The following is a 12681-nucleotide window of genomic DNA, read 5'->3' as shown; positions in this document are numbered from 1 at the left end:
CATCAAGTTTGTGTGTGTGTGTGTGTGTGTGTGTGTGTGTGGTACTAGGGGTTTAACCCAGGGGCACTCTACCTCTGAGCTACATCCTCAGACCTGTTTTTTTATTTAATTTGAAGATAAAGTCTCACTAAGTTTCTGTGGCTGGCCTTGAACTTGCCAGCCTCTTGCCTCGGCCTACAGAGTATCTGGGAGGTAGGCAGGGTAGGGTAAGGGGAGGTGACTGGAGACAGTGGGAGGGTCAGGGGTGAGCTCTGGGAGTGACAGAGCTAGAGAGTAGGGGGCCTTGTCTTGACAGAGGACTTACATGACCTGAATCAATGGGCTGCTGCAGCTGTGGAAGACAGGGCAAGAGAGCGGAAGGGAGAGGGGGGCTCCCGGGCTGACTCACTGCCCCAAGTCCTACTCTCCCATTCCTCCTTCTCAAGCCTTACTTCTGATCCCGTGAGTGGTCTGGACCTTGGCCCACCAGGGCAAGGGAGAAAAGAGGTGGCCTTATGGAGACTGCCAGGAGAGCAGGAAGGGGCTGAGGAGCAGCCTGTCTGGACATGGAGGAAGAAAGCCTGTGTGGAGTGTGGCTTGGGTGATGCACTCTGCTTCCTTGGGTTTCTTCTGGAGTCTTTCCCAGGAGGCAAAAGTGGTCCAGTAAAAGACTCGCTCCTGACCGCAGCCAGGGTAGGGCAGAACCTCCTCCCCAGGCTTCTGCAGCTGTGGACCCGCACCTGCCCCATAGGGGCAAGGCTCCAGGGAAGGGCTCTCAGACCTGGGATGGGTCCAGAGAGCCCTGTTGTGGCAGGAAAGGCTGATCCCAGCTGCAGCAAGGTCTTTTATCAGGGGCTAGGTGGTGGGGAATGTGTGTTTGGAGGGGCAGGCTGGAGGGCAGGGGGCCGCCATCCTCTCAGGCCTGGCTTTCCCGCCACCTGCTATGTGGCTTGTGCACAGCAAGCTCAGCTCTGGACTCTCCCTCCTCTGAAACCTAGGACTGGGCCCCAGGCATCCACCTTTCCTTCCATTCTACAGCTGTATCCAGAAAGTCCACTGCCTGCCTGTTCTCCGCTCTGGGGCCTTGGTGTCAAGGAGTCAATCCAGTCAGGTGCAATGGCACACACCTATAATTCCAGTGATTCGGGAGGCTGAGGCAGGAGGATTAAGATTTCAAGGCCAGCCTCAGCCACTTATCGAAGCCCTAAGAACTTATCGAGACTCTGCTCAAAATAAAAGGACCAGGGATGAGGCTCAGTGGTTAAGCACTCCTGGTTTCAATTCCTGGTACAAAAAACAAAAAACAAAAACTCAGTTCTACCAGGGGTCTCCTAGAGTCAAGTCTGTGGGTTACCTGTGAGCTTCTGATCTCCCCCAGGGGTGACATGTGAGGCTGTTACATCCCAGGTTAGGTAATGTTCTGCTTTGTCCTCATTGTCTTATGTCACCTTTTCAAGAAAAACTGCCAAGCCTTACCTTTGAAAATACAGAGCCCGGGAGTCACTTTCTACCTGCTGTGGGCAGCGTCACAGGTCCCTGTCTCTGTGTCTGGCATCCACTGCTCCCAAAGTCTAGGTCCTTCCTCCTGCTTGCCCAGCCCTGTGGGCTACTCTGTGTGGTTTTGCAACACTCTTAGGGACAGCCTTTTCAAGCTTCCACTCCTCCAGATGGACATTTGCATAGTCCTTTATATTACCTGGATTCTATATAACTTTGAATTTTTAGGGTCACACACTCCTGGAATGCCCCTTAGTCAGGAGGTTGATGCAGGAGAATCCCAAGTATGAGGCCAGCCTGGGCAACTTAGTGAGAGCCTGTCTCAAAATAAAAAAATGCCCTCTTTTAGACTTTAGTGCTGAGCTCTCCTTCACCCGTGGACTCTCCTGGCTCTGATCAGATGTGGGGTGTCTGCCTGGATGGACCACAATTGTCTGAGGGTGGACTGGGCCTCCCCCGCCCCCAGTGTGGGCTCCCATTATCCAGGGCCTACTCTTTTCCTGCTTCACTGGACTTTGGCCCATCATCCACCTCAGGGATGGGGAGAGGCTCTTCCCAGCAGCCACCCTGGCACAGGCCTGGCTCTCCCAGGTGGCCCTGCATTTCCTGTGCTTGGCAAATAGGACTGCGTGTGGGGACATGCAGCTGAAGTGACTCACACAACTCAGGCACTGCACACCTGCCCCTCTGAGAAGAGCTGTGTAAACTGGCGGGTGGCTCCATGCTGGCAAAGCAGCCAGTCCAGTTCCACCCACTTTCCCTGCCAGACAGGCCTCAGCAACGTGGCCCTTGCTTTTCCTACTTGGATAAAGGAGATAATGCTGTAACCCTGTGGGTCTCACACCAGTAAGAGCTGTATTCCTTCATCAAAACCCACCTATGTTACACCCTGTTACCTGAGACCTTGAGTGTTCCTTTGAGTTCCTTGTGAACCAGGCTTCAGATTCTGGAGAATACCTTCCACTTGGATGTTAATCATGGCCCCTCATGTTGGGCATAGTGACACATGCTGTAATCCTAGGTGAGGCAGGAGAATCGCAAGTTTGAGGTCTCAGAAACTTAGCAAGACCCTAAACAACTTAGTGAGACCCTTGTCTCAAAATAAAAGGGCTGAGAAGTGAGCTCAGTAGTAAAAGTACTCCTGGGGCTGGGTTGTGGCTCAGTGGTAGAGTGCTCGACTAGCACATGCGAGACCCTGGGTTCGATCCTCAGCACCACATAAAAATAAACAAACAAAACAAAGGTATTGTGTACAACTAAGAAATAAATATTAAAAAAAAAAACAACTTCTTAAAAAAAAAAAGTAAAAGTACTCCTGGGTTCAATCTCCTATGCCAAAATAAGAATAACAACAATAATAGCCCCTCACTCTCATCAACAGCTGTGTGCTTGACTATTCTAAACATAATAAACCATTTGCCTTAATCCTTGAGGAAGCTCAAATGCTGTTTTTTGGTTTTGTTTTTGTTTGTGCTGGGAATCGAACCCAAGGCCTTGTGCTGTTGGGTAAGGGCTCCACAGTTGAGTTATGTCCTTAGTTCAGTGTGAAAATTTGTTTTCAATTGTTAAGACATAAGAACTGGGTCTTAGGAGAACCTGTGTTTTGGTGAACGCCTGTGATCCCAGTGACTCGGAAGTTGAGGCAAAAGATTCACAAGGTCAATGCCAGCCTCCACAATTTAGCAAGGTTCTGTCTCAAAATAAAATAATAAAAAGGGCTAGGGATATAGCTCAGCGGTAGAACATGCCTGGGTTCAATCCCCAGTACCAAACAACAACGCAAAACAAAACAAAACAAAAACTGAGTCTCAGGGTAGAGAAGGGAGTTAACATGGGTCATTGTCAGTCTGGGGATATGGCTTGGTGGTTAAAGTATCTGCTTAGGCCCCACATTGACCATCCTGCAAAGAGTGTAGTCTGGTAAAACAAGAGCAGGTCTTCTGTCCTCATCAGCTTCAATGCTGCTTCCAAGGGACGGAGCTGCCTCCTAGGAGCTAAGGACACTGCTTCTGTTTCACAGCAAAGGTTAATCAAGAGAAAGTTACCAAATGTGTGCAGCTTTGATGCTGTGATTTCACCTTTTATTAGAAATGGGAACAAGCCAAGCAGAGAGTCCTGATGAAACCTGAGATAATTAATGTGGTCAAAAAGAGGCAAGAATCCAAGTAGATCCAGATACAAAAGGAAAGTTAATGGCCTGAGCGAACATGCTAACGCGGCGAGTTAGGGGCCAGCCAGCTTCACATAATTCCCAACGGTTCAGTGGACTGGCATTGTCCAGGAGCTGACTGTAAATGGCTCAAACAGCTGACACAGAAAGCTTTCAGCACACTGGTCTTTGAAAAGCACATCGTTTTGGAGGGGAGGTGAATGTAGTAGGCTCGTTTCCCCAGGGCCCCCACTGTTGGTGGTGTTTTTAAGACAAACATTTGAGATATCTGGATTAATTTGTCATACAGTGTGAGTCTTTTTCTGGCAAAGAGAATCAACTATGAGAAGAGATTGTTAGGGTAGGAGACAGGAAAAAATCCTGACTTTCAGCTCAAAGGAGTTTCAGGATCCAGATTCAGTTTCAAACCTGGAGAGGGAAAGGAGAGGCCAGAGTTGGAGGATAACTATTGTAGTGCCTTGCTTGGGACCTGTGGCCTGGGGGCAGCCCCACTGAAGAGCAATACTCTCACAGGCCCCAGAGGTGGGCAGACTGCAAATCCATGGTCTTGTTCTAGAAGTTTCTCCAGGGCTGGGTGCATGACTTACACTGGCAAACCAAGGAATTAGGGAGGCTGAAGCAGGAGGATTACAAATTGAGGTTCCCAAGGTAATTTAGTGAGAACTTGTCTCAAAATGAAGTGTTGGGAGTATAGCTCAGTGGCAGTTCAAGGCCAGGTTAGAAATTATGTGAGAATCTGTCTCAAAATTTAAAAAAATACAAAGGGCTTGGGATGTGGCTCAGTGATAAAGCACCTCTGGCTTCAATCCCAGTACCAAAAAAAAAAAAAAAAAAAAAAAAAGAAAGAAAGAAAGAAAGAAAGAAAAAGAAAACAGAAAACACTTTTCAGGGGAACAGTCTTTGAGGAAAAGAGGTTGCCATGTCACAGCAGGAAGGAGGCATTGATACAACTGTACACGGATTTATTTGTGTGTGTGTGGTACTGGAGATTGAACACTGGGCTCTTTACAACTGAGATACATCCCTGGCCCTTTTAATTTTTTATTTTGAGATAGTCTTGCTAAGTTGCTGAGGCTCAGTCTCCTGATTTGCACCACCACATTTGGCTTGTACACTGATTTTCAGTGATTTTTGGAACATGCCAATAAGCCAAAACACTAGAAACCAAAGGTTCGGTACAATAATAAAGGTTTATTGAGCCATTACAATTCTAGCCAGAAAAAGAAAGGGCCAGGTTCTGGAACAAATTTCCATGACTACCAGCAATAGAACGAAGTGGCAAGTTGGAAGATGTTAGCTGGACCCAAACCAAGAGCACTTTTTCTCAAATTCAGTGAAGGCACTAGAATCTATGCAACTTATAAACCAAAAGGGTAAGGTGAAGTGAGGAAGCTCTGGACAGGAGGGCAGCCCATCAGAAGGAACTTGCTGCTTTTGAATTGATTGAGCCTAACAGTCCTGAAAGTTTTGATTTAAACAGGTCCTCAGTGATCTTGTTGGTTGGTGGCTGTGATAAGATTTAAGTTAAGGTTTCAACATAATCTTTTTGTTGGTTTCACCTGCTGTGTTTAACTAACTTCCTTATATCTTCCCCCTTCACACTCTGGCCTTTGTTATTATATTTAGGACATCTCAGATTTTTTTTTCTTTTATCACAGATATCTTGGAAAGAATTCAAAGAACCGAGAGACACAGCAATAGTAAAACTTCAATTTCCATATAATTATGTGAACAATCCTCTTATTCACATGTGGATGGAAATGAAAAGAAACTGGGAGCAGTGGAACAAGCCTGTAGGCTGAGGTAGGAGGATCACAAAGTGTGAGGCCAGGTTAGGAACTGTGTAACCCTGTCTCAAAATAAAATAAAAAGAGCTGGGGATATAGTTCAGTGGTAAAGTACTCTCATATTCAATCCCCAGTGCTGGGGTGGTTGTGGGGAACACTTCAATAACAGTGGTCATGAGATACTAGTTTCACTTGGAAATCAAGGCATACTTTTGCTTTAGAGAAATATGATATCATGATCATTAAGACAGAAAGGAATCTGGGCTCCTACCGGTCATCCTAGCTACTCAACAGACTGAGGCATAAGGATCTGAAGTTCAAGGCCAGTCTGGGCAAGTTAGTGAGACTGTCTCAAAATGAAAAATAAAAAGGGCTGGAGATACAGCATGTTGGGGGAGCACCCCAGGTTCAATCCCTAGTTCCAGTGGGGGAAAAAAGAGAGGGAGACTCCTTATGTCTAATGGATTTGAGTTCCTTTCTGACTAGAAGTCACTTCATCTCTACCCTCAAGACTGTCATATGGCCATCACTGAGGAAATGCTCACCAAGTATTACAATTGCTAGGATTACAAGTGTGCACCTCTGTGCCTAGCTCTTCCCTACCTGTGTGCCATCCCTCAAGCATTAGGGGTATAGGTACAGGTTGGTTCTGGCCCTTTAGGAGTTCTCATTCTGGTCACGGAGAAATGTGTATCTGAGCAATTGCAGAAACATAATTGTAGATACAGTTAGGAGAGAGGTACAGTGAGGGAAGGGGGAGAGATCAGCTTTCTTGGTGGGTGTGGGAAGCTTCCTAGAAATGGTTACATTGTTTGTGTTTTGCAGTTTTTATTTATTATTTTTGTTTGTTTTGTTTTTGCACTGGAGATTGAACCCAGAGGCTTACCACTAAGTTACATTCCCAGTCCTTCTTTGAGACACGGTCTCACTATGTTGCTGAGGCTGGCCTCACACTTACCTAGCATCCCAAGCACTGAGTTCAATCCCCAGCACTGGGAAAAAAGAAACCATGAAGCCCTGGATCAAGTATTGATAAAATTCCTTTTATGTTTAGGTAGAGGATTGCAGTATTCTTTTCAAGAAGAGGAATCTGGGGGGCTTTTGCTGATTCACTGTGGCATAATGTGATACAGTAGGGCCACTTTTGAATCTAAAATTAGAATGCAGATGAAACAAAATAATATATATATATATATATATATATATATATATATATATATATATATATATATATTACTTGCATAGGTCCAAGATAGGTGTATCTTGGCAACAGATCTTGAGTAAAATTATGTAGTTTCAATTGAATACAAAACCAATAAGTCAAAAGCATAATACTGCTGAGAGAAAGACAGTACCAATAGGATCTACATTAATATTCAACAACAGCTTTGCCGGTCACCTTCCTGTGCTAGACTCTGAGTACAAGGAGAAAAGGAGATAGAGCTTCTGGCTCTGCAATACGCCTGTCCTAGCATTTATACACACTCTCCTTTCATCCTTAGTTCTATGCCACCCACACAGAGATATAGCCCCCCAAAGGTCAAACAGCTGTTGGTCATTTATGGGAAAGTTGCAATGCTAAACCCTCAGTAGATCAGTGGATTATTTCTTGCTGTGTTTATATATCTCCTAGCAACGGCTTGGGGGATGGGAGGATGGTGGCTGCCTGGCTTGTTTTCCTGTGACAAGCCCTGAAAGAAGGACCCAGAGCCTTTATATGAGGCTCAGGCTCTGCCTTCCTGAGGATTGAGCCTGGATCTTAAGGATACAAACAGCCAGAGACTGTTTTTCTGGCACACCCAACTTTCTCTACATAAAACAAAACCAAAACAAAAAAAGCAATAACAATTAAAACCCTCCAAACTAGACATGTGAAGAATGTGTAACAAAGAACATTAAAAATAACACCTATCCATGCTGGGTGTGGCAGCACATGCCCATAATCCTGCTGAGGCAGGAGAATCACAAATTTAAGGCCAGTCTGGGCTATTTAGTGAGACCCTTTATCAAAAAGTAAAAAAGGCTGCAGATGTAGTTCAGTGGTAGAGCACCCAGGAGTTCAATTCCCAGCACCACAAAACACCCCAAACCTATTCTCTTCCCTACTTTTCTCTTTGTGGTACTGGGGACTTAATCCAGTACATTTTTACCAATGAGCTACATCCCCAGCCTGTTTTTTCTTTTGAGACAGGGTCTCACAAAATTGCTGACACTGGCCTCTAACTTGAAATCCACCTCCTCCACCTTCCAAATTGCTAGGATTACAAGTGTGCACCTCTGTGCCCAGCTCTTCCTACATTTTAAAGCTTCTGTTGCAAATAGAGGTCAACTACCACTGGCCTATGGAGAACTGATGTCACTACCCAGCCGACATAATTTGTTGCTGGTGTGCTACCATCACTTTTCCCCTTTACATTGATCTGGGTAGGTCAAGATCCAAATGATGCAGTCATAAAATGGAAGGTATAATACTTGGCTGACATTAAGGAGAAACATATTTTGCAAATGTTCTAAGTTTGTCCCTACGATAATTAGCATTAAATACCTTGATTAAATAAATAATGTAACTTCCTCTTGTCTCTCTCCATGTGTCAATGCTAACTTCTTGGATTTCTTTTGTGATCACTTCCCTTCCTTCCTAATTCATCATTCTTTATCCTTGTATCCCCTAGAGTTATATTCAATCCTCTTCATTTGCAGATCAAAAATTCAGCATGAAAGAATGTACTTAACTCTAGAGCTTCACCTATCACTTTTATCACAACTTTCAAACCCACATCTCTGGCTTGGGATACTTGTCTTTTGACCACATGCCTTGAAGTTATTTGCAATGTGGGGCTTCACAGGATTCGTGGATTCATGTATGGTAGGTATGATGGCACACACCTGAAATCCAGTAATCCCAGGCACAAATTTGAGGCCAGCCTGGGCAATGTAGTGAGACCCTGACTAAAAATAAATAAATAAATAAATAAATAAATAAATAAAAACAGGGCTGGGGCTGAGCGGCAGAGTACTTGCCTAGCACATGTGAGGACTAGGTTCAATCCTTAGCACCACATACAAAAATAAACAAATAAAATATAAAGATGTGCTTCCAAAATATATATTTTTTTAAATTAAAAAAGCCAGGAGTGGTGGTACATGTCTGTAATCCCAGTGGCTTGAAAGGGCAGGCCAACCCTAAGCAACTCAGTGAGGGTTTAATCCCTGCCCCTCTCCCCCACCAAATAAATAAATACAAAAAAAAAAAAAAAAAAAAAAAAAAAAAAAAAAAGAAAGAAAGAAAATATTTAAAATGAGGGCACTAGCTAGAAAGAAAAAAGGAAAAGTGAGGGCGATCTTATGAAAACAGAAAGGAGACCAGTGGCATAGAGGAAGAAGGACTAAGGGCAGGGAGGAAGGAAAAGAAGAGGTATTGGGGAAAGAAAGTGGCCAAAATATAATGTGCATGTGTGAATAGTAAAAATGGATCCATTATGTGTAATTATTAATAAACCAACAAAAAATTGTTGAAAACAGTTGGGCTGGGGATGTAGCTCAAGTGGTAGTGCGCTCGCCTGGCGTGCATGTGGCTCAGGTTCAACCCTCGGCACCGCATACAAAGATGTTGTGTCCGCCGAAAACTAAAAAATAAATATTAAAGGCCAGTCTCAGCAACTTAGTGAGCCCATCTCAAAAAAAAAAAAAAAAAGCGCTGGGGATATGGCTCAGTGGTTAAGTGCCCCTATGTTCAAACCCCAGTATTAAAAAAAAAAAAAAAGAAAAGAAAAGAAAGTAAAAAAACCCAAATGAGGAAACTGAAAGAGCACAGGTTTTGTCTTAGCTCCTTCCCAGTTCATCCTGCCACCCATTTGGTTTCATTCTCTTTCCAGGACTGGGGATTGAACCAAGGGACATTTTGCCACTGAAGTATATCCCCAGTCCTCTTAAAAATCTTTTTGAGACAGTCCCACTAAATTGTCCTGGACAGCCTTGAACTTGGAATCCTCCTGCCTCGGCCTCCCAAATTGCTGGGATTATTAGTGTGTGTCACAGGCTCAGCAGGCCTTCTTTTTTTCTTTTGTGAGTACTGGAGTTTGAACCTCGTGAGGACCACTCTACCTGTAGGCTAATCCCCAGCCCTTTAATTTTTGAGACAGAGTTTTTCGCTAAATTGCAGAGGCTGGCCTCGAATTTGTGATCTTCCTGCCTCAGCCTCCCGTTGCTCGGATTATAAGGCATACATCACCACACTTGCCCTTATTCCCTTTTGCCAGTGGTTTACAAACTTTATCATGAAAATCAGCTGGGTATGAGGCAGAGCATGAAAATTTGCTTTTCTAACAAATTCCCAGCTAATGCTGATGCTGCTAGTCTTGGAACCTTGCTCAATAAAACCACTGTTCTGTGCCTAGAGTAGCAGTTTAGTGGCAAAAGGGTGCCAGGGGTTTCTTTCTAGCTCTGCCACTAATCAGCTCTGTGTCATTGAACAGGATATTGTCCAAAAGAGCATCAGAGATTCAAGATTCAATGGTTATCAGGGCATGGTGGTGCATGCCTGTAATCGCAGAGACTCAGGAGGCTGAGGCTGGAGGATTCTAAGTTTGAGGCCAGCCTCAGCAACTTAGTGAGACCCTGTCTCAACAAAGACATACCTTAGTGGTTAAGTGTCTTTGGGTTAAATCATCAGTACTCCCTCCCTCCCCTCAAAAAAAAAAAAAAAAAAAAAAAAGATTCAGTGGTCTTACTGTTTACTCTCCATACATTGCTACTTTTTTCTCATGTATCACTCTGTCTTTACCCACTCATACATAAGTACCTTTTATAAGTACACTCTGAGACAAGCACAGAGTGGGGTATCTCCAGATCTTGCAAGCAGAATCACCCTATTAGGCTTAATGTTCTCATGGTGACAATGCATATTTGAATGTGGCTTTATAAAAAGCTCTGGCTTTCACTCAAGAGTAAAATTAATGTAACTTTCCTTTGTGAAATCATTATAAATACAGCACATTTTCCTCTAAGGATAGAAAAGACAAGTGGCATTTTAAAAGACCTTAAATTATATTAATCCCACAGGGACAAATTATCAGCCCTAAAATCCAAAGCTTTAATATGTAATGGAACCCAATGAATCATCACCACCAGTTTTTGAGGTTGTTAGTACCACACATGGGATATTTTAGAGGGTCAGAGTTAGAGAGGATGAGAAAGAACTCCATTATTTATTTGGTTGTTGTTTTTGTACCAATGACTGAATCCACTGGCGCTTAATCACTGAGCCACATTCCAGCCCTTTTTAGTTTTTGAGACAGGGTCGCACTAAATTGCTTAAGTTCTAAATTGCTGCGACTGGTCTCAAACTTGTAATCCTCCTGCTTCAGCTTCCTGAGCCACTAAGATTACAGGTGTGCACCACCAAGGCAGGCATCCCATCAATTTTCTAACTTTGAGACTGTTACCTGTTCAGAAAACCATACCATTTTACTCCCATTTTCCTAATGCTGTGCTTATATTTGCTGTTTGTATTTTTTCCCACATTGTATCATCCTTCTCTGCCCCTAACACAGTCATTTATGATCTGTTTTTCTTTCCATGTTCTTGAGAGTGATGCAACGATTTATAGGTCAGTAAAACTTACTGAATAGGGGACACTGCTAGTTGGTGATTTTCCTCTTATTCTATGTACTTCCACATAACAACTTTTGATAAAATTTATACATGACTGAGTAATTAACAAAGAACCTCCAGTACTTAACCTCCCATGCTCTTACTTGGCTCTTTTTTAAAGGAACGTACTCTGCTGGCAGAAATTATCCGTGGGAGTGTTTTGCTACCATTACTCCAAGATTAGTTTCCTTAAGATGATTATAAAAATATCTACTGCCTGGTGAAATCTTACTCATTCTCTCTGATGCAATTCAGAGAACTTCTCTAGTCTCCATCTGTTCCACTAGTGTTACACAAATTTTGGTAACATTCCATATTGCAAACAAACCAATATGAAATGTCACCTCTGAAGCTGGGCATGGGAGCATGTTTGTAATCCCAGTGATTTGGGAGACTGAGGCAGGAGGATTGGGGTTTGAGGCTAACCCCAGCAACTGAGCAAGACACTGCTTCAAAATTTAAAAGGGCTAGGGATACACTACAATGGTAAAGCACCCCGGGTTCAATTCCATTACCAAAAAACAAAACAAAACCATACCTATATACATGTGTCTATATGTGTGTACACATACTGTGTACACACACACACACTTTGAGTGAAGTGTCACCTCTTAATTCCGAAGGAGAATTGGAACTCAGACTAAAAAAATCCTCCTCTTTAATTAATTGCTCATTAATGAGTAAAATCAGTCTCTATTACTGTTTGTGTAGAATTTGCATTTTTGCTGGGGAAAAAAATTAGCCAGATGTGGTGGTAGATAGCTGTAGTGCCAGTTACTTAGAAGGGTGAGGCAGGAAGATTGCTTGAATCCAGGAATTGGACAGCTTGAGTAACATAATGCAACTGTCTCAAAAAAATATATAAAAATAAAAGAGCTGGGCACAGTGGTGCATGCCTACAATCCCAGACTTGAGAGGCCAAAGCAGAAATATAACAAGTTCAAGACTAGCCTCAGCCACTAGTGAGATCCTGTCTCAAAGTAAAATAAAAATGGGCACTGTGGTGCACGCTTGTAATCCCAGCAGCTCAGGAAGCTGAGGAAGGAGGATAGCAAGTTCAAAGGCACCTCAGCAAAAGAAGGTGCTAAGCAACTCAGTGAGACCCTGGTCAATGAAACTAAAATTGTCTAGAATATTTCAATTTTTCTGGTAGCACACCCACAAAAGGCTAATTTGTTTTACTATCTCAATCTAGACCAAACCTTACACTTTTAATGGAGTCACATGTTAGCAGAGTGCAAGTAAGTTTTTGATATTTACTTAGCATCCGTTAATGAGCAGTTTCTAAAAATACCCATGTCCTCCCTTCTTTCTTTCAATTCTAAATATCTAACAGCACTTTATCATCCACTGGCATACAGAACCAATGGCTGGCTGCCTAAAATCCACAGCAATTGTTTCCAACAGTTATTCAAACTCTTTTCCTTCTTTGAATCAGTAATATTGCAGACTTAATATGGTAATGTTGAGAAAAAGGCTACTTAAAAAAAAACAACTAAGATACCCTGTTTAGAAGTTACAGACTATAAAAAAAAATCAGACTCTAAGAGATGGTGGTGTAGTTCAGTGGTACACCACTTGTCTATCATGTATGAA

The sequence above is a fragment of the Spermophilus citellus genome, assembly GCF_964194105.1.
Source record: "Spermophilus citellus genome assembly, chromosome: 1".
In the NCBI taxonomy this organism is placed as follows: domain Eukaryota; kingdom Metazoa; phylum Chordata; class Mammalia; order Rodentia; family Sciuridae; genus Spermophilus; species Spermophilus citellus.
This window is presented reverse-complemented; position numbering follows the sequence as displayed.